This window comes from Rattus norvegicus, chromosome 10 (genome assembly GCF_036323735.1).
Source record: "Rattus norvegicus strain BN/NHsdMcwi chromosome 10, GRCr8, whole genome shotgun sequence".
NCBI lineage: Eukaryota > Metazoa > Chordata > Mammalia > Rodentia > Muridae > Rattus > Rattus norvegicus.
The window spans coordinates 45,229,065-45,248,939 of record NC_086028.1 but is presented as its reverse complement, the minus strand read 5'-3'; positions in this window follow the sequence as shown (position 1 = coordinate 45,248,939).

The following is a 19,875-nucleotide window of genomic DNA, read 5'->3' as shown; positions in this document are numbered from 1 at the left end:
GGAGACATCATGGTAAAACACCAGCGTTAGCGAACGGTAGCTATCATTACTACCGTGGAATGAAAGTGACAAGAAACCGTTAAAACCCTCATTTAATCCACAGAGACACTCTGGAAGGCACATCTTAGTTTCCATTTTATAGGGAAGAAAACTAAAATTTACAGGGCTGTAATAGCAGCCCCAGGATCACAAGGTCACAGACCTTCCTTGACACCAAGTCTAAGTCTAAAATCTACAGGTAGGTGATGTCAGGTTCTTCTCTGGTCTGTAACTTTTTGATTCAAGATGTTAAGGAGGGGTTTTATTTAGAATTCAAAAAGCATCTAGTGGCCATTGATAATCTCCTCATAGCAACCAAACATCATCTTTTCCTCTTAGTGTGTTTTATAACTTAATTACAAGCCCCAAATCTATCTTTGGCAGAATGAGGGCATCTCTTTAAAAAGCACTTGAGATATAAATAGATACGGCTAAACAAAACAAATCGGTAATGTAGGGAGCATGAATAAGTATGGCGCATTGACAGTTTGCCCTAAAAATAGTTAATACAATTAGTAACAAAGAATAGAGCTGACTTCACAACACGGCAAACAGCTATCAGAAAAATGCTCCCTGTTCTGGCTTCCTTAATGCTGATTATTGCAGATGTGTATGTGTATACAGCCTTGCTGATCAAAGTCAGAAGTGCACCGAGATACAGGCAGAGTTAGAGTCAGAGTCAGAGGCTCCATCCAGTCAAGCTGCTGCCGTACTGTCTTAGGCAGGTTTCCATGGCTTCTCAGGGTACCTTGTTCTATCAGTTCTGTGGATGAGAGGTCAGGCTTGAGGCAGTCGCTCCACCTCTTGGGAACGATGTGACTTTAAACCATCGTTTAACTTTACTTTGAATACCTCTGTAGCAAAACAGGAAATGTAAGCAGGGTTTTTGTTTTGTTTTGTTTTGTTTTTTGTTTTTTGTTTTTTTACATTTTTCTATAGTGCGAATGTATCCCCAAAGTTCATATTTGAAAAAACAACTCCAGGGTCAAGAGGATGGCCCCTTTATGAGTTGAGTAACATGGATGGACTCAGGTTCCTTTAGGAGTGAGTTCCTATGAAGGAAAGAGGTTTGCTATAAAAGCAAGGTCTTCCTTCTCTAGTAACACAGCACCTGCTATCATATTATGACAGAAACACAAGCCCCTTGCAAAACCTAGCCTCTTGACCGTGACCTTCTCAGCCTCTGCAACTGTGTATGTCATCTCTGGTCATTATCAATCATCCAGTCTGTGGTCTCCTGATCACAAACAAAGAAGGCTATAAAATACTTGGGATAATTATCTGTGTGAAATATTATAAAAGATATTCTTACTTGGATGTGGGAAACCTAGGCTGACAGCCGATTAAAATACGCTCGGGGGTTCTGCAGTTAAGAGCACTGACTACTCTTCCAGGTGATGTTGGTTTGAGACCCAGCACCCATGTAGGCAGCTCACAACTGTGTGTAGCTCCTATCTGGAGAGAGATGATGCCTTCTTCTGGCGCTGGGTGTGCAAATGACACACAGACACAAAGCAGGCAGAAAGCCCACACACCATACATAAAATAAATTTCAAGTAAAACTTTAGAAAAGTTGATGCTCCTAAAACATCATCTTAATTATTCAACTGGGATTTCATTTTAAAAAAGAGAAAACGGTCTCCATCTGCGCTCTCCTGTAGAACCCAACATGCATTGCAGATGTAAGGCATGGGCCCTTTCAGGTTTGTAGTAGTCGAATCAAAAACAAAAGCAAGTGAGGTTATTGTTTAGCCCATTATAAAACCAACAAACAGGAATGCAAAAAATGTAAAAAACCGTTAGTGAGGAACTCTGAAGGCCATCTTCTTTCTTCCCTTTCCGTTCCTTCCAATCACCTCTCCTTACCAAAGAGACTCCACATCCAGACTTCTCCCAGAAACACAAGAGAGCCCATCAGCACAGAAATCAGATATTTCTTTTAGACTCAATTTTTTTTTCTTTTTATCCATTGTTCTCCTTTTTTGCTATTTTCCAACCCGGTTCCCTGTAAATCACTAAACAGCTTTCGGTAAGACGCAAGCCCCGCAGACCCTTCCAGGAACCTACTGTGTCTGAAGTGGTGCACCATTGTTCCAGGGCCATACTCCTCCCGAGCTTTTTTACAAAGACATTTTCATGCAAATTGTTGGTTAACCAAACCCTTTTTCTGTCTGCCAGCCACTTCAAAGCTTCAGCTTTCGTCACTTCTATTAACACCCTTTAAAAAAAAAAATCCTCTCGTTTGTCTTCTTGTTTCTTCTCACTTGTCAGGCGCCCCCTTCTAGAAATCATTTTTCCCATTGGACTCTCTGTAAATCTTTCCCCTTGATTATTAATTCCAGGTTTGAAATGATAGTAAGGGAATGATAGACCAATTGCTTCATATGGAGGAGCCCCTGGGTCAAACCCCCAGCACCTCTAAAAGCGAATCAAATAAAGTAAAAATAAATCAGAAGGCACAGAAGGACGGTGACAGATCGGGGCACAGGGAGCACCGTGTAGTTCCCAAGGAAGTTGCCTCTGGGGCCGGGTGGTCAGATCTCCTGGGATACTGGGCAGATCGTGGAACATCACTACTCTCTCCAAAGCTACGGAAAACAAGAGCTGAATGCAGGTCAAGATTCACTTACCTAAGGCTCTCATCTCCTAAAGCTTCCTTGCTAACAGCCTTCCAACTTTGGAAGCCTTCCTACCCCTCTGGCCCCACTCCCCGCTGGGGTGTACCACTGTGCCTTATAAAGGGCAGGACCTGCCCTCTCTCCACACCGTCACTTTGTTTTATTCTTGGTGTGTGAGGGGAGGGATATTATGGAACAGGCACCCTGAATGTCACACAGAGCATAGAGAGTGGTGTCCTCCCTTCTTTCTTGTCTTTCTCCCTTCTTTCCCTTCCCTTCCTTTTTCTCTTGTAAGGCTCAAAGTGAGTCTTAACTACCCGGAGACCCGCCCGCCCGCCCCCAAGTGAGACTCAAGAATGGAGTTTGATGCAAACGCAAGAGGTTTATTTTTCCGGCATGTCGGGGTTGACCCTTAATCAGCCCCTCATGGCGAGTGACCAGAAGGCGACCCCAAATGGCTGTAACAAGCAGTTTTTATACTTTGTAGGGGTACAGGTTACATCAGCAAGGTTACAGTTTAAACTTATTGGCTAAGCATGTTGACCTTTTTGAATCTATTGGCTAGCAAGCATATGACATGCGTTCGAACTCTATCTGGGACCAGAGGGTCAGGTCATTCAGTCAGTACATTCTGCAGTTTTTCAAGAATGTTCCTGCTCCTCCCAAGAACTGTGGGCGGAGAATGGGACTTGGCCTAGCCTTGACCTGAGGCAGTGTGTGTAAGGCTGGTGAAAGCCCCTAGGGTCCTTCACTCTCCCTCTTCCTTTCTCCTCGTTCATGGTCTTGATGTAGAAGGAATCCAAGGACTAGAATTAATATTATAAAGGATTATAATAAATTTACTTAGGAGACATTAAACCCCACAAAGTAGAATTTAGCTAAGGGAGTGCAGCCTTCAAAGTGCCCCAATGATAAGAATTATGTCCACTGGGCCTATTTTAGGATGCTAGGATGTAAATGTTTATTCACCAGGACCGACCCACCATTAGGCCCACTCCTATATCAAAGAACATACTGGAAACGAGGCACTGTAGGGGTGGTACAGAGTGACAATCATCAAGTCCTGGCCTGCTATCAAGTCATCAAGTCTCCAGTGCTCTTATCAGGATATTCCGCCAGGGTGGGCAATTTGGTCCTGGGTAACAACAATTCAACTTAAGAAATAATTCTTGTGGGTTACCTGCGCTGCTTAAATCTCCAATCTGCCCAGATGGCCAGATTTGCAGTCTCCCGTTTCTGTTTAAATAAGTACAAACTGGGGCCAGGACTTGGAAGATATCTGAGGATAACAGAACATGTAGAACGCATAAGCCTAAAGTGTATATAAGTTAATAAAACCTATTGGAGGCCAGCATTTCCTTGGGTATTAGCTACAGATGGCCCATGTGCTCTTTTTCAGTTAAGAGCTATTCCTTTATTATCTCTAAATGTATGGAGTTATTTCTCAGTGGAAAGACATTATTTCTATTACAGTCTCTCCCTCCTTTCCTCTCTCTCTCTCTCCCTCCCTCCTCCTCACTTTCTTCCTCCATTCTTTTTTTGAGACAGGCTTGTTACAGAGCCCAGAGAAGCTTGAACTTTCATCCTCCTCTGGGCTGGGTTCCTCCTCTCAAGCCTCCCCTGGGCTGGGTTCCCAGGCCTGAGGATCGTGCTCTGTGCTTTGAGATTTACACAGGTTTGCTTCCTTCTCAGACAGCTCTTGAGAACAGCTGGGCCCCACAGTTGGGCTTTGTGGCGCAGCACTGGCTGACCACTGGGCAGAGCTAGCACTCTACCCCCCTTTCTCTGCACTCCACAGGGCTCTAAGTGAGGGCTCCACAGACCCTAGGCCTGCCCTTCTCCAGGTACACTCTCCTTAGAGGCACACTGGGAACACTTTTTGCTATTCCCGTGAAAATGTCACAGATGAACTGAGGCAAACCAAGGGCCCAGAAAGCCCTAGCTGGAGTCTGGCCACTTTCTAACTAAAGGATGAATCCTGGTCCAAATAAACAGAGTGGCCTGGGAAAGGTAAGGACATGCCCTAGACTGGCCCCTTGGCACTCAGTTTTCAAGCTTGGCCGGGCCTTTCTTGTTGAAAGAGTGGAGGGAGGGAATGAGGAGTGTTTCTGAGGAGTCTGTGGGGGATAGGTGTGCCTGGGGACCTCCTCTCACCCTGCAGATGAAGAAGCAAAAGCCCCCCAAATCTGAATGAGTCACTTGAGGTCATGCAGTCCAAAGAGAGAGGGAAGACATAGAGACAGGACACCTGAATGATACTGTCCTTGGATGAAATCAGACCCAGATGATGTCAGCACTGGCGGTGTTTCCAAAGTGGATACTTCCTCCCTACACCCTTTTTCATTTTCAGAATATTTTTATTAATTCTTCAAGAATTTTGTACAGTGTATATTGATCACTTGCCTTCCCCAGCTCCTCCCAGATCCACCCCCACCTCCCTATCCATTGAATTTCATGTTTCTCTCTCTTTTTAAACCCATCAAGTCTAATTTGTAATGCCCAAATACTCTTGGGGGTGGAACTACTAGAGGTCTCACCCCTAAAGAAAACGACTCGTCTCCCAGCAGCCGTTAGCTGCCAACAGCTCCTCAGTGAGGGCTAGGATTGCTGCCCTCCATCCTTCTCCCTGGCCTCTTAACTCAGTTTAATTTTGCAGGAGACGCATGTGGTTGGTTTTTCTTCACAGAAAGAAGTGGGAGGAGCTTCAGCTGGTCTGCAGCTAGCCAGCACTTGATTTTCTAGGTGGCCTTGGTGACAGTTGGCAAGGGGGACTCTTTTTTTGTTTGGTTGGTTTTTGTTTTTCTTTTTTTCGGAGCTGGGGACCGAACCCAGGGCCTTGCGCTTTCTAGGCAAGCGCTCTACCACTGAGCTAAATCCCCAACCCCTGGCAAGGAGGACTCTTATGTAACCACCTGTCCAGGGACAGCTATAACTGCAAAGGGAGAAGGAAGTGTGTGAAGAGCCATCCTCCGTGCAGGAAGGGTATAGCCTCCTGCCTGGGAAATTTCACCACAGCTGAATGGACCCAGCTAGTGGTGATGGGCTGATCATCTACCACGAGGGGGAATGCTGAAATCCTAACTCTCAAAGCTATGGTGTTGGGAGGCAATTGGGCAAGACGGTACAGTCCTCAAACTGTGATCCCTGCAAGTGATCGCTGGTGCCAACCGGTCAACCTGACTGGAATCTAGAATCACCCAGGAGATGGCCCTATGAGCAGATCTGGGAGGGATCATCTTGATGTTAACTGGGGTAGGAAGACATCATGCTCTGAACCGAATCCTGGACTGTATAAATGGAGGAGATCTGACTACCAGCATGCATTCATGTTTCTATCTCCTGATTGTGAATGCGATGTGCGTGGCCACGTCAGACTTCCTCGCTGTGAAGGACAGTGCCCTTGAACTACCGGAATAAACTCCTTTTCCCTTAAACGGCTTGGTTAGAATATCTTATCCCAGCAACAGGGAAAGGAAAAAGGAGAGGATAAGGAAAGGAACTGTCCTTATCAAGGAGGTCCCAGGGAGCCCTTGTGTCCCTTTCAGATGTTGACAGAGTGCCCTACTGAGGGAGTGTGAGAGAGAGCCAATCTGCCAGCATTTTCTTGATCTTGGGTTATTGCCCTTCAGAGCTGTGAAGCCTCCAGCCCACGCCCCTTCTGCCACAGCAGCCCAAACAGAATAAGAATAATTCAGATGAAAGCAGGGTAAGGAAGGAGAGGAGGCAGGAAGCCACATGGGGAAGCCAGTCGTGGTCACTTGCTCCCTGGTGATGGAGAGTACCTGCCTGGGCCAGACTCCCTAAGTACAAATCAGGAGGAGAGATTCTGGGGCGCACACCTGCCAGGCACAGCCAGTGACTGTACCGTCTGCGGTCAGTGTGACAAGTAGCTGAGAAACAGCTTGGAAAGACTGGTTTTGGCTCCCAGTTTCAGGGGTCACAGGCCCTGTTGCTTTAGGCCCGTGGTGATGCAGGGCATCATAGCAGGAGCATGGAATGGAAGACACTGCTCCTTCATGGCATCTGGGAAGCAGAGAGGAAGAAATGGAGTCCCAGGGTCCCTTAAAAGGGCACACTGGTAACTTAACCTTTGCTCACTAGGCTGCCATCTGCACACCAGGCCAAGCAAGAGCCAAACCTTGATTATAAGAGTCTTCCTCCTCCTTTTTCCCCCTCCTCCTTTTTCCCCCTCCTCCTTTTCCCCCTCCTCCTTTTACCCTCTCTATCTTCTTTTACTCCTTTCTCCTCTCTTTCCAACATCCTTCTCCTCCATTTCCCCCTCTTCATCCTTTCTTCCTCTCCCTCTTCCTCTCCCTCCTCTCCTCTTCCCTTCCTGCTCCCTATGTATGACAAAACTTGGGAGGCCAAAACAGACCAAAGTATGGACACCACCAAAGTCCAACTCAGTGAACTGATGAGTTTTATTGGTGTTACTTACAGGAATACAGGTGAAGGGTTACTGAGTTACAGGAGCAGAACCCGGTGTTTCCTGCACAGCCTGCAGGGAGTTCAACAGAGAGGGTCCAAATGACTCAGTTGGATGGAGAATCTTCTGGTGTGGTCTTGGAATCGTTGCAGCTTGGCTTGTCTGAGAGTGACTCCTGGTAGTCTCCACTGTCTACTCTTGGAAAGAGAGGGGTGAAGCAGTAAATCTGCTCACTTTCAGGGACTTCCTGAAGCTATTTTGAGTTGTTTATCTTTGTCTTAAAAAGCTTTCCTAGGAGATGGAATGCTTCAATCTCAGAAGAAAATGCTACTTAACACTCCGAGTCTATTTCTCTTCTCTCCCATCCTCCCTTTTCCTCTCCCCTCCCTTCCCCTCCTCTCCCCTCCCTTACCCTCCTCTCTCTTACCCTCCTCCCTCCTCCCTCCCTCTCCTCTCCCCTCCCTTACCTTCCTCTCTCCTCTCCTCTTCACAGTTCTTTTCCTGCCCTGGCATCTGTCAGCATTTGGCATCATACATGGCCAGACTCACCACTTCACATGGGTGATCTAGCCCTTGCCTCGGGGACAAGTGATGAAGACATCAGACCCAGCTCTATACAGTGCCATGTTTCCCTGTGCTGGGGGAGTGGGGGCACATGAGGAGGGGTGCCTCACCATAAAGATATGGATCTGTCAAAGTGACAAAACACTCTGTGAGTAACAACGTTGGATGGTGGTAGCCACTATCCATCTTTATGAGAAGCTGTTTGTTTCCCTTCGTCACCCAGGAGCCCAGCCAGCCTGGCATTTTACAGGAAGATCAGCATGAACCCAGCTTCCAGGACACGAAGGCAGATTTTCTTCAGTGAGACAGGAACCACAGTAGAGAAGCATCATCTGCAGGAGGTAGCCAAGTCACTTTAGGGCTGACCTAAGAGCACCATGGATCATAAGAAAAGCCTCCAACATCTAAAGCTGAGATCCAAGCCTGTTCCACAGCCCTGACATGCCTCTGCAAACACAAAGGCGCCCATTTAAGCAAGGTGCACTTGATGGTGACTTCAGAACCCAGAAGCTCTCAGAGCCAGAGCCGAGAGGCACACCAACTTAAATCTTCCTGCTGCCAACTGACCGACCGACTAACCAACCGACTGACTGACCGACAGACCAACCACTGTGGACACACAAGCTCCTTAAGCCATCCCTGGCATTGTGGGACAGCAGGGCCGCCATCATCCTCACACTGTCACACAGAGAGCATTTTCCAAAAAAGTCCTCCAGACTCTGTTCAGTGCTCCTGAGACAGGGTTGCCGATGCCAATGTATTGAGGGAAGCAGATGGCAGAGAGAGATTTAAACACTCCAGAGCATAATGGGAGCACTTCTGATTTTTCCTTTTGTCAAAGATCACCCGTGCCTGGCATACTTTATGCACCGTCACTCCAGTCCCAGGCAAAGGAACACAATTACAACATGAGAGTGAGAGTGAGCTGTGAACACTCTATCTTTTCCTGGCTCATAACTAGTCTCCAGATAGCCAGAGGACCTAGCATTAGTGACAGAAATCAGTTGAGTGGCACTTGCAGGATAATTTTCATTTGTCTAGGAAAAAAAAAACCACAAAAGATACATCCTTCCTTCTTTCCTTGCCTTGATGGAATGAGTCAGTGGTGACTAGAGATACGCAGCCGTGTTGAGACCATGAGGTTACAACCTGCCCGCCACCGTGCTAGCTGGGATTTCCACTTTGCAAGCTGTTCTGTGATTCCATTTCAGCCTCCTAAACAAAAGTGAAAATTATTTATTATTGGTGATCTCTCTTTAACAAAGGGAAAAAGAATTCAGCTTTGAAAATTATCCCAGGTGAATGTTTCATACAGCTTTCTGTGTGTCAGTGCTGGCAAGAATACCAGGCCCAGACCTGAGTCTGTGTTCTGTGTGCCGACTGATGGAAGGGTGAAAAAGGGCCACCCTTGACAGCCTTGCCTCTGGTCTCCTGGGCTCTGCCTGCTTAGCTAGGGCTAGTGACAGACCAGCCTTGCCACAGCCAGCCTGGCTTTACCACAGCCTGGACAAGCATCAAGCAAACAACGCAGGTCAGCACACACCACAGGGCTCCTCCCTGGCTACATTTGTAGCTTTTTTTTGCTTCCCAGGAAATGGGCACCTTGATGAAACCCTGATGTGGGCAGCAAACACAAGCGCCTTCGGAAGGGAGGGAGGGCCTCAGGACCCAAGACTGGCTGTCAAGGGCATCTCCTCACACCCTCACACCCTGTTCCAGATAGATTATCTGAGTACCGCTTGCTCCCAACAGCCCAAACAGCCAAACAGTGGGAAGGGAAGGTCACAAAGGATGATCAAGGACATAGCTGGTGTTCTTTTCCTAGAATTAAAATCAAGGTTTTTAGGAGAAAAAAAAAGAAAATGTTCTTTAAATTAAAAAACTACAACAACAAAAATCAAGTGTTTAGAATTCCTAAGTAGTTTCAGGGTTATCAAAGCTCTAGGTTTTTTTTAAAGTGGGGAAAAAAAGTCCAGACCAATGACGGTAGGGTAGAGAGACAGACAGACAGGCAGACACACATAGGGCAGGACGGGGTAGGAGAACAACACACTGTACTGGGTAAAGACCTCCAGCCCTTGCCACTGACTCTGACAAGTCGTCCCTGAATGCCTCTAATACTGTGTGATGTAACAACAACAGTTGAGCCTGGTCCCCACGTAGCTTACACACTGGGACAAGGCACGTGCTGCTTGGTTCAATAAATGCTATCAAAAACTTGTCCTTGGGCTGGAGTGATGATAGCTTAGTGGTTAAGAGGTTCAGAGGACGTGGGTTCAAGTCCCAGCAACCATATGGAAGCTCACAACTATTCTGTAACTCCAGTCCCAAAGGATCTGATGTCCTCTTCTGGCCTCCCTGGGCACCAGGCATACACATGGTGCACAGATGCATAAGCAAGCAACACACACACACACACACACACACACACACACACACACACACACACACACACAACCAACAAGGAAAAAACCCACCCCTTCCCGTCTGTTTCTGGTTTCCATAGAAACATCCCAGACACCAATCCCAACCATACTCCACAGAGCAACAGAAGCTAGGTCTGTGGACACAGGCACGGCATCTAGTGCGGAGCGGGCCGTACCTGGGATGAGGATGAAGGGGATGGCCACCTATAATGCTGTGTGCCTGGTTTGCCAGTGTCGAGATTCCTGCCCTTGCCCAATATGCTGACATCCTGTGCGTCTTTATTTGTGTGTCAGCATGTGCATATGCATGCGGGTATCCATGGAGACCAGAACAGGGCATTGGCTCTCCTGGAGCTAGAGTTCTAGGCTGTTGTGAGTGGGCCACCAGATGTGAGTACTGGGAATTAAACTCAGGTCCTCTGCAAGAGTGTTACATTTTCCTTTTTATTATTTAACTTTTTATTAATTTTTCATGAATTTCACATCATGCACCCCAGTCCTACACCTCTCCCCGTCCCTTTATGCTCACCCTCCACCCTTGGAACCTCCCCATCAAAAGAAAAAAAAATCTCATTGCAGAGCTGTAGCATGTCACGATGTGTCCCACAGTACACCCTTTTGTCCACACTTCTGTACTTGCAAATGTTCATTGCAATGAGTCATTGGTCTGGTTTTAGGCTTCTGGCTTCTGCCACATTATCAATACTGGATCTTCACCAGGCTCCTCTTGGATATCCTGTTGTTGCCATGTGTCAGGGAGATCCTGCAGCATCTGTAGAACTGGCCCCTTCACATGCTCCAGCAGTCCATCAATGGGGTAGCTGTTGGGGGAAGGGGGGCAACTCGAAGCCCTGGACCTGGGCCTGGGTGGTAGCTGAGTTGGTCAGCCCACCAGCTCTCCTGCACTCACACCACCAGGGTGTGAGCTCTCCAGCACTGCCCTGGCTAGCTCACCCAATTCTGCATGACCTGGGGGTGTGGGGAGAGCATCTCTCCCTCTCCCATGCTCACACCTTCAGGGACACTCACCCTCACCCCTGCCATGTCAGCTCTATTGTGCTGACCTAGTGCAAGGCTCTCTCTCCTGGGTGATGCAGCTGGTGAGCTCTCCTGTTTTTATAACCTTGGGGCTAGCTCTCCCACCTACCATGGAGGTGGGAAATTTCTCCCTTACACACATCAGAGCAGTACATTCTTTTTGTTTTCTTTTTTCTTTTTTCTTTTTTTTTTTTCAGAGCTGGGGACCGAAACCAGGGCCTTGCGCTTGCTAGGCAAGCGCTCTACCACTGAGCTAAATCCCCAACCCCAGAGCAGTACATTCTTAACCACTGAGCCATCTTTCCAGCTCCTAATACCATCCTTTGGAACACACAGGGTCAGGTTCTTGTCATGGCTCCCCTTCTGGTGGTTCCCCAGTCTCTGTTGTTTGAAGGGCTGTGCAAAGCCTTGCCAAACCTGTAAGGAACAGTGACGGACTGTCTCATCTCTGTGGCAAACCAAGTTCAAAGAAGGGAGGGTTCGTTTTGATCCATGATTTTAGACGTTTTAGCCCATGGTCACCTGACATTGGTATCTCTGAGCCCGCGCTAAGGCACAGCATCCTGGAGGGGACTTGGGTGGAAAATGCTGTAGGCTCACGATGGACAGGAAGCCCAGAAAGTGGAAAAGGCAGGATCTCAGTATTCTCCACCAAGGGTCATGTCCAAAGACCCAACTTCCTCCCACTAGGTTATGCCTCCTGAATCATCCATTTCCTCCAAATAGTGCCACAGGCTGGTGACTAAGTCTTTAGCATGTGAGCCTTTGGGGAACATTTCAGAGACAAACCCAGCAAAGGGCCAAGCTTACTAGCTTTCTCTCACTCCCCAGAGGCACCTGATATAACAAAAGTTCCCCAAACCCAGTACATGGAAATGAAATGGCCTCTCCTCAGCATTGCGTCTGTGGGCCCACTGGATACCCACATGCACCCCATCTCCACGGTCTGGGGCCCTGTTGGAGCAGAGGCTCTGGCTCCTGAGGGAAGGTGGCAAGAGGACGGCATGAGGCTGACACTCAGCTTGAAGCTCCAGCTGCCAGCATTTGCTCTTTGGCTTTCACGGCAAGGAACCATCTGGCAGAGAGAGGCACCACTGAGCTGACGAAGGGGCTAGTTCTGTTTGCCAGTCCCAAGGTGAGGGTGGGAAAGACAGCACTTGGAACCAGGGCATCTGCTGAGCACGCTGGTGGTCAGGTACCCCTGCTGGCAGCCTGTGGATGGTTGGAAGACTTGCAAATAGTCTAACAGCAGCAGATACTGGGAGTAGACGAAAGAAATACAACAGCAGAGACCAAACAATCCAGTTTGAAAATGGGCAAGACCTGGGGCCCCAGCCTGGTGGCACAGTGCTCACCCAGCACGAGGGGCCCTGATCTCCATCCTCAGCAATGACGAAACAAAAAACGAAGAACAGCAAGGGGTTTGGCTACCGCCAAAAATGGTGTGCACGTCGAAGGGCCTGCGAGTAGTGCTCAGACCAAACCAAAGCACAGCTGCTATTAAATACAACACAAGAAGGCTAGGGCTGCGGGCCCTGCTAATGCCCTGCAGTGCATTAACATCAGAGCAGGCCCAAACAAAGCTGCTGCCCCCTCCAGAGAGCAATGCTCACACAGCTGAAGCCGCAGCAAATCAGCGACCTTCTGCACTGTTAGGGATGCCCGTGGAGCAGAGTCTACGGAACACAGCTAGGAGGCTTATGTGGGCCGGGCAGTGGTGGTGCACACCTCAGTCCCAGCACTGTGGAGGCAAAGGCAGGTGGATCACTGTGATTTTGAGGCCAACCTGGTCTACAGAGCAAGTTCCAGGACAGCCAGGGCTACTTAGAGAAACCCTGTCTCGGAAAAACAACAAAAACCAGGCTGTGCGATGGATCAGTGCGTAAGGCACTCACTGCAAACGCCCGGTGACCTGCGCTCCATCTCCTAAACTTGTGAAAACGTGGAAAGAGAGAACCAGCCTCACAAACTGTCCTCTGACCTCCACGTTGGTCACCCATTCTCTCCCTCTCCCTCTCCCTCTCCCTCTCCCTCTCCCTCTCCCTCTCCCTCTCCCTCTCCCTCTCCCTCTCCCTCTCCCTCTCCCTCTCCCTCTCCCTCTCCCTCTCCCTCTCCCTCTCCCTCTCCCTCTCCCTCTCCCTCCACCCCTTCTCTCTCTCTCTCTCTCTCTCTCTCTCTCTCTCTCTCTCTCTCTCTCTCTCACACACACACACACACACACACACACACACAAAATTTTAAAAATTGTTATTAAAAATTCCGGCTACCCATCAGCAACCTACTTAGGATAAGTAACCAAAAGTTGGGATAGCGCAGCACTGCGCATGCCCAGAATCAGGGGTTCGCAGGCTCAAGAGCTTCAATGCAGTCAGCTAGGGGAGGTAAGCAGCAGTTCTTGGAAGCCTAGGTCTGTAATCCCAGCTACTTAGGAGGCCAAGGCATGCAGTTTGGAAGTTCAAGGCTAGCCTATGCTATACAGCAATTTCAAGGCAGGACTAGACAAGTTAATGAGACCATATTTTAAAGCTTTAAAATAAAGGAGGGAGGCGTTTAAAAAAAAAAAAACAGGTGGGAAGACACACAGCAGTAGAGTACTTGGTTTCAATTCCCAGTATGGCCAAGGAGAGATAGATGGGGATGGGAGCATTCTGCTGTCCACTGATGAATGTCCAATGACATATGGGAACCACCCCCCAAAAATATATATGTATGTATGTATGTATGTATGTATGTATGTGGGTATGTGGGTATTAGCTGTACCAAGGAAGGAAGTCCTGTCATGTGCTTGAGGTGGTACATGAATGATCTGCTCCCAGGAGGTACCTGAAGGACTCAAGGCCATAGGGTCAGAAAGTAGTACGGTGGTTGCCAGGGCCCAAGGGGAGATGGAGAATGCTTAATGAGTCCAGAGTTCAGATCTGCAAGATGAAATCCTGGAGATCTGTTTCACAGTGATGTGAGCAGACTCTATACGATGGACCTGAACCTAAAAATATCCCAGAAGGCGTAGTTTGTGTCTAAAATGTTCCATGAAGGATTGATCCTCAGCCTGGTCCTCCTGGGAGGTGGTGGGAACTTTAGCAGGAGGTGTCTCCAGTTACTGTACATTGTGGGACTCTGGTCTCTTCCTGTTTGTCTGTGTAGCCATGAGCTGAGAAGCTTTGTCCCAGTGCTCCCACAGGATATGCTGCCTCACCTCAGGCTTAAGGGCTGTGGGTCACACGCTGAGACCTCTGGCACCATAAATCCACGGATAGCTCTGGTATTTGTATCTGTGACAGTGCTGAGGGACACAAAGTAACTGAATGACAAAAGAAAGAACATTAACCTCTCCCTGGCTCCCTTGGGATCCTCCTCCTGACAACCCAGGAGCTGTGATCGAGGGGTCACTTTGTAGAGAGCCTCACACTCACCCAGGCCAGGGTTCTGAGTGGCAGTACACCAGGAGTCCTAGACAATACACGGTGGAGGAAGGGTGGCAATAATTCTTCTGGGAGGCTTCCTGACTGGATCTAGTCATGGTGGGGGCAAACAAGTCTACCCTTTGTGCCTGTCCCAGCTCCGGCACGCAGGAGCCACCACACAGCAAACGGACTCTCACAGCCATCCTCAGCAAGGGTGTGTTGCTAGTAACAGCAGGTAGACCAGGTGTTGAAGTCGATTCCGCACAAGATTAGTCTTTGCTGATTCAGTCTGGAACATTCTGGAATAGGCAGTGGAAAGTACTGATTTCCAAACAGTCCCCTGCCAGGTGTGAGCTGTGGGTCGTGTCTGTGGTCTGCTCCCCACCGTGCAAACAGCCACAGCTGCCCTTACGCTCACAATGCTCTGTTCCAGCCCAGGCCAGTCCCTTCCAGCGTGCTCGGAGCTTCCTGGGGAGGAAGGCCATCACTAACATACCTCGTCCCTCGCTATGGCCCTAACTGCTTTAGACATGGGGATAGCTTTTTGTGTAAGTCCATTTTTCCAGGAGTGAGGGTCTCAGCCATATTTTCTCAGTGGAGGGAACTGATAGAGGGTGTGGGGAGAGAGAACTATTTAGGGTGACTCCAGGAGACTCAGATCTTGTCTACGTCAGTCACTGTGTTTTACAAATGTCCTTGTTCCTCCTTAAAGAGGTGGGCCTCGGCCTGGAGAGATGGCTCAGTGGTTAAGAGCACTGACTGTTCTTGCAGAGGTCCTGAGTTCAAATCCCAGCAGCCACATGGTGGCTCACAGCCATCTGTAATGAGATCTGATGCCCTCATCTGGTGTGTTGGAAGACAGATATATAAAATAAATAAATAAGTCTTTAAAAAAAAAAAGAGGTGGGCCTCCTAGAACCTGGGAGGTAATTCTGCACTGGACAGAAACATTTTCCCACAATTTCCACAATAATGCTACAGAGACAGGATATGTGTACATGTGTGTGCACACATGTGTGCCTGCATACTTGCCACTCTCTGTGTGTGTATACATACATACATGTGTGAGTGGTGATCTTGGCTCTCCAGTGGAAGCTGGGTCAGACATCAGTGACCTGGTGCTGGTCACATGGCAGCTGATAGTGGCTGGGCGTTGGCTTCTGCCCAGCACAGGCTAGTGACCTGCCATGTTTGTGTCTCGACATGGCTATGACTCAGATTTTCCTGATGGAGGAGACAGCACATCCAGATGGAGTCCTGCCTGTGCATGATGCTGGGAAAGAGAACCCTGCAGCCACTGCTGCCTCCTGCGTTGGCTTCTCCTCTCTGAAGGAATTGGAACATTCTGGCTTGGGGAGGAGGTGGGCCCTTGGGCAGAGGATGGAGATTTTTCAGCATGTCAGTGAGCCTCTGCTCTTAGATGTGGTTCTGTCTCAAGTCGGCAATGTCATCACGTCATTAGGACCACACTGTGTAACAGTCCTTTGTCCTCTCTCCCACACTGTCTTCTCCTGGAAGGATGGGGATAATTGTGCCTGAGTTAGGCCTGAATAATGGGGCAGGCACATCTGCTTACCTTTGGTACTTCTCTATTCATGTTTGGCTACCGAGAGACACTGACACAGCCCCTTCTGCAGAGAAGTGGCCTGTCAGAGCAAGGCCAAAGCACTAGACAGCTGTTCGCCATCCCTGTGTAAGGACTTCAAGTCAGCAGGCACAGCAGGCTCTATTTTCCATAATACAGCTATAAAACCTAGGCCTCGATCCAAATACACTTTAATAACCTGCTCGCTGGACACAACTGGGCAGAAAGTTGGGATTCTTATTCAAACACAATTGCCAAGGTTCCCTGGGAGAGGACACTCGATTAGCCAGCCAGGCATGGGTGGAACTGGTTTCCAGAGGGCTGCTGTTCAGAAGGAGTGAGGAAAGCCCCAACAAAAGACAGACAAGAGGGAGATAAACGGAAGGACAACATCTGGAGGAGCTCCCCACTCTGCGCTCCTCCAGTTAACACTGCCAGCCTCACTGGAAGGCCCTAGTAGATGACATTGTGTATGCTGGATCTCTCCCGAGCCAGTCCCTGTAGAATCTTTGCAGTACAAAGTTGCCTCCATTTAAGCCACAGCTATGCAAAGCCAGGTCCCCAAGCAGAAAGTCCGGGGAAGGACCCAAGGGCCAGAAATCTGGGGAAGAATGTAGCAAAGCAGACAGATGGGGGTTGTGGATCAAGCCTACAGTCACAGCACTTGGGAGGCCATGGTAGAAGGAAGGCAGACTTGAGGCCAGCCTAAGCTATTTAATGAGCCACCCAGGCAGAGTGGCCCTCCCTGCAATGGCCAACAATGCTGTGGCCATAGGAGGTCCGTGTTTTTCCTAAAGAAGAAAGGCTACATCATCATTGAGGTGACATTGTAGTTTTACCTGTCAGGAACTTCTGCCTGTAAGCCCCAGCCCCCATGAGGCAGTTAACCCCAGAAACACTCCACTAAATTAGAAGCTATCACAACACAGGGTTGAAGAGGTAGCTCAGTGGTTAAGTACTCTGGCTGCTCATAGGAGAACCCGGGTTCAGCTGCCAACACCCACATGGTTGCTTATGACCATCTGTAACTCCAATTTGGGGGGCGGGGATCTGATGTCCTCTTTTGGATTTGAGGGACAATGAATACATATCACAAACTCACACACACACACACACACACACACACACACACACAGAGAGAGAGAGAGAGAGAGAGAGAGAGAGAGAGAGAGAGAGGCAAAACACTCACATAAAATAAAAGTCTTTGTTAAGAGAAAGAAAACTTTTATCACACATGCTTCAGGAGCTAAAGTAACCCAGCTATTTAAAGAGAGATGGCACACAAATGCTACAAAGAAATTAGAGAGCGTGGACTCTGGGAAGTGCTCCACAAAGCCACTTAAGGACCTTAGGAACACAGGTACAGTTCCATATACATGGCCCAGGTACTTAGGGATCAGGGGCTCTATGCACTCTTGCACAGGGACCTTGGAACCAGGGACTCCAGGCCCTGCTCCTATCCCTGTTCCAGGTACTTATGGACTAAGACTACAGGAACTGCTCCATAGTATCTACTCTAGGTATTTACAGATACAAGGGCTCCAGAGATCACAGTCGTGGGGATTCATGGCTTTATTCCTAGTACCTGAGAGGCAGAGACAGGAAGATCTCTGTGAGTTCAAGGCCAGCCTGGTCTACACATGGAGCTCCAAGTCAGCTAAGGCAACACAGTGAGACCCTGTCGCAAACAACAATGACAGATCAGCGACTCCAGTCACTATGCACATACCTGATCTGGGTCCTTGGGGATCAGGAATCCCCAGCATTACTCTATACAACTGCTCTGGGTATGTCTGGATCTAGCACTCTGGCCACTGCTCTCGGTGCTCAAATACTAGTGAATGCTTTATCTGGTCCCCTTTCTAATTGCTCTCTGGCATCTCTGAATCCAGAGTTGTCTGTGGATTGTAGACTCTGTGGCCACACTTCTTTGTCCCTGAGTGGCCAGCACTAAACAACCCAGGATCAAGTCTTCTATTTGCTGACACACCTTGCAAACAGCAATACAAAGAACCTGGGCAGTGGTCAAGATCAGATCTGAGAGAAACCGGATCTCAAAGGAGCACTGGAAATGGACTGACACTCCTCCTGAAGGACATGGCTGTCAGATCTGAAAGAAACTCAGCTGACTGGCACCAAGCCCTGAGGATGCTCCTGTCTTAACCTCCCCAGAGCTAGCATTCCAAGGAGGCGGGTGGCAGCGCACCCGACTTCTTTATGTGGATCCTGGGCATCAGTCAGGTCCTCATGCTTCGAGGGCAACTGACTAAACTATCCCTCCACCTCTCTACTTTAAAGGCTGTTTTTAAAAAAGATTGTTTTGCTAATTCTCTGAGGAATTCTCCAAACCCTACCTTATTTCCTGTTTTTATTCCTCCCCTTTATGGATTTCTTTTTATTATTTTAAATTATGTGCATGTGAGTGCAGGTTCCCACAGAGGCCAGAGGCATTGGAAGCCCTGGAGCTGTAATCACAGGCAGTTGTTGGGAACCGAACTCTGGTACTCTGGGAGATCAATAGGTGTTCTCAACCACTGAACCATCTCTCTAGCCTCACTCCTCCCTCTTTCGATCTTGGGTATTGGGACATGTGGTTTTAAGTCGTGACATTCAGGAATTGATCTGGCCTATTCTATCAGTGAATAAAATGAACTCCTACCACCTCATCATTTTGAAAAGACAGAAGCAATTCTAAAAGTTTGAGTTACCCCGCTGCAAAATTAGAGTTTCTCTGTAATCAGGACGATTGTTCTGGAACAATGCCTGCCTCTACCTGCTCTTCCACTTCACACACAGACCATTTGCTTTTGAATAAAGCCCTTTTACCTTAGTCCAAATGTCAAGATGTATGCTAAATTGTATTTTGGAGATTAAGCCCAGCAAAGCAGCCAATTCTAACAGCTCTCCTGTCCTCATCCAGCCTGACCCAGTTTGGCAAAACCAGGCCAAACGAGAGGGAAAATGGAGAGACAGGGTGGATACCGGGAGCAGGCCTCTCTGCTTCTGGAACCCTGGGGGACCAGAACCAAGAATGACAAGCAGGAGGGACAGAAACGCTCACCAAGATGGCCTCGCTGGCACAGTAGCCCCAAAGAAGGCTTTGCTCTAGACGCCCAACCTGGGCTCAGAGTGGGGAATCATCACTACAGTTTTCTCCATCTGGCTGATTGCTTTCCCAGGCTGGGAAGCAAATGGCACAGATTACTCAAAAAGCATGGGCAGACGACGCATGCACACGCACTCGAACGAACACACACACACACACACACACACACACACACACACACACACACACACACACACACACACACAAAGCCAGCTAGGCAGCCATGTTGGCTTTCACTGCAGTCAGGCCTACAGAGCACGGTGGCTGCTCCTTTTCTTTTTGCATGAGAAAACCTGAAAGTTAAAATTCAGATTTCATGCTAAGAATCCAGAGTCAGAATCTTTACTGCTCAGGTTTCCAGCTTGCTTTCTGATTGCAGTGTCACCTCAGGAACTTTATTATTAACGCCTTGTGAGTAAATGCTTCCCGGTGCAAATCAATATTAATTAAAGAATTCCCTCTCTATTCAAATCGGTATTGATTTAAAAAACGGATGCATTCGTTCGTTCCTGGCCTCCTTTTCTTTAATTCTTATCACTACGTACACATGCATAAATATAAATACAGCCTCCAGAGTTCATTCAGCGGTGTTTGCACCGACATGATTTCAGGGCTGACCACTTGGTATTGGATAACCAGTTAGGGGGCTCATCGCTGGGGAAACTTATT